At 40.7% G+C, this 2,907-nt stretch overlaps 1 pseudogene; it reads left to right on the forward strand.

Moving 5' to 3' along the window:
• The first annotated feature begins 758 nt into the window (after positions 1–758).
• LOC147818530 (protocadherin gamma-C5 pseudogene) overlaps positions 759–2,907 on the forward strand; it is a 2,885-nt pseudogene continuing 736 nt past the window's right edge.

The following is a 2,907-nucleotide window of genomic DNA, read 5'->3' on the forward strand; positions in this document are numbered from 1 at the left end:
CTGATGGACCTATAAAGTACGTGGAGGTCCTGGGAGGAGACATGTTGTCTCAGAGTCAGTCCTTCAGGTCCTGCATGTCTCCAATGTCAGAGTACAGTGATTTCACACTCATTAAGCCCAGCAGCACCACTGACTTTAAGGAGGTGATCAGTGTCCTGGATGCGTCTTTACCCGACAGCACCTGGACCTTTGAGAGCCAGCAGGTGAGCAGACAGTAAAATCTTTTATCTGTAAATTCTCACTGAAGATTAATTTTAATTTCTCATGTCTTATTACTGGGCTTTCTTCGATGTACTTGATTTGATATGATGCATGCAAAGTTTTTAAAGCATCACCTACTCAAATTCATGTCACCAGAATAATTTTTAAGTGACACATAACAGAGCATTGTGGTTTTTGCTGACACAGTTTGTGTCATGTGTTTTTCTACACTCATGCCTCTGAAAATTATCAATTTAAGGCTAAAATACCTGCGTATTCCTCACAAACCGCTTCCTGAATGTGAAAAATAAAAATGAAAGAACGTTGAGGTAACTTGTTGTAGATGAATGTTAGCCCATATGTATCATTTTAACATAGGCCTGCTTAAGCATTACAACTATATTCTGCTAAAGCTTATAAAGACTTAGACTGCCTTTAGTTGCTATAAGGCTTTATGACAGCACCTGTTATGTGACTGGTTGCTTGATTCAAACAGTCACGCAATATAAGCAAGTACGTTTCTTTTGAGGATGTGTTAGTGATCATTGTAACTACCTAATTCAAATCTCAGCATGTACTGTAAGGGTCATTTCGTTTTTCATATAGGTGTGGATTTCATATTGACACATCTTGCAAAATCGGCATGAATGTAATCATGCAAATCGCGCAATGAATGACTTTCCAATAACTGTTAGAATACCAAAAAGCAGGAAAAGAGAGGAAAAAAAGCATCGCATGTTTAATGAGCGCCTTCGATTTCATTTAATTACTATTATAAGAAGCGCCTCATTGTGCCATTTCACACATTCTTGACTTGCACTGCTGGGTCTGTGACACATTTCTGTATCGAGCTTATTGGATGTAGGTTAGATGCTGTGCACCAATAGCATTAGGAGTTGTACAAAGAGATCTACTCCCTCCCCCATCCATCCTCACCATTGTAGCCAGTGTAATGCTCCAACCCGAGATGAGAGGAGGACGCGCTTAAACACTCAGATTAAAAAATATGTCTTTAATTTACAGCTCAGGATGCATAAGTATTGGTATCTTTGGAGTACAACAAGATTATCGTTGATGGATTTTCACATTCACCTCTTTGTTCTAAACGATATGTCGATGGGAAATAACGTCCTATTGTAACGGACCGGTGATGACAAAGAGAATGGGATACCGAGACTGGAGATGGCAGGCGCTTTGGTGGCATCATTTCTTTCTCTTGTGGACTACAATAGACGGACAGACTCGTTACAGCATCCCAGAGGAACTGGAGCGGGGCTCTGTCGTAGGAAACATAGCCAAAGATCTGGGTTTGGGACTTTCAGATATTTTTGACCGTAAACTGCGAGTCGCCTCTGAGGCTGGTGAGCAGTATTTCAGTGTGGATGCGGGGAAGGGCGAGCTGGTGGTGAATGACAGAATAGACAGAGAGGCTTTATGTGGACAAAGCGCCAGCTGTGTTCTACCTCTGCAGGTTGTAATAGAAAATCCGTTACAGTTGCACCGGATAGAAGTGGAAATAAGAGACGTAAATGACAACGCTCCTAGTTTTCTCAAAAGCGATCATGTAATAGAAATTGCTGAATCCACCGTTGTAGGCGTGCGTTTTCCCTTAGAGAGTGCAGAGGATCCAGATGTTGGGAGTAACGGATTAAAGTCGTACACTCTAAGCAAAGACGATTGCTTTATTTTAAAAGTAAAAGAAATTGAAAATGGTAGAAAAATACCCGAATTAGTGTTAAATAAATCATTAGACCGAGAGAAAAAAGCGATTCATAATTTATTTCTTACTGCTATGGACGGAGGAAACCCGGTCAAGTCAGGAACTTCAAAAATAACTATAACTGTACTTGATATTAATGATAATGTGCCATTATTCGAAAATGCTTTTTATAAAATTGCTGTTCAAGAAAACACTGCAAACGGTTCATTTTTAATATCAACAAAAGCAACAGACATAGATGAGGGTCCAAATGGAGAAATTGAGTACTCGCTTGGCATACACACACCACCATCGGTGCTGTCATTGTTTCATATTGATGCTGTAACTGGAGATATATATTTGAAGCAACAGTTAGACCATGAAGATCAAACTTCATATCGAATAGACGTCAGTGCTAGAGACAAAGGCTTGCCTAAAATGGAGGGTCACTGCAGTGTGCAGGTGGATGTCTTAGACGTTAATGATAATGCTCCAGAAATTGTGCTGACTTCAAAACCCACTTCTGTGCCCGAAGACTCTCGAGGTGGGACAGTAGTAGCTTTGCTCAGTGTCCGAGACCTTGATTCAGGAGATAACGGTAAAGTGGTGTTAAAGCTTCCGAAGGGGTCTCCCTTTACTCTTAAACCATCATTTTCTAATAATTACGCACTGGTTACTAGTGGTCCTTTAGACAGAGAGAGCTCCTCACACTATGATATTGAAATAACAGCCACTGATTCAGGCTCTCCTCCTCTGTCCAGTAAGAAAACTATACCAGTCAGCATCACCGATGTGAATGATAACCCTCCTGTATTCACTCAGCCCTCCTATAATGTATATTTAAAAGAGAATGGGGTACCAGGATCTATACTGTACTCAGTATCAGCCTCTGACCTGGATTTTGGTGAAAATGCTAAAATCTCTTACTCTATACTGGACTCTAAAGTGCAGGACGTTTCTGCCTCGTCGTATGTTTACATTAACTCAGATAACGGCAGCATCTACAG

The sequence above is a fragment of the Seriola lalandi genome, unplaced genomic scaffold (assembly GCF_002814215.2).
Source record: "Seriola lalandi dorsalis isolate HSWRI2012SDOR001 ecotype SW California unplaced genomic scaffold, Sedor1 jcf7180002054569, whole genome shotgun sequence".
In the NCBI taxonomy this organism is placed as follows: Eukaryota; Metazoa; Chordata; class Actinopteri; order Carangiformes; family Carangidae; genus Seriola; species Seriola lalandi.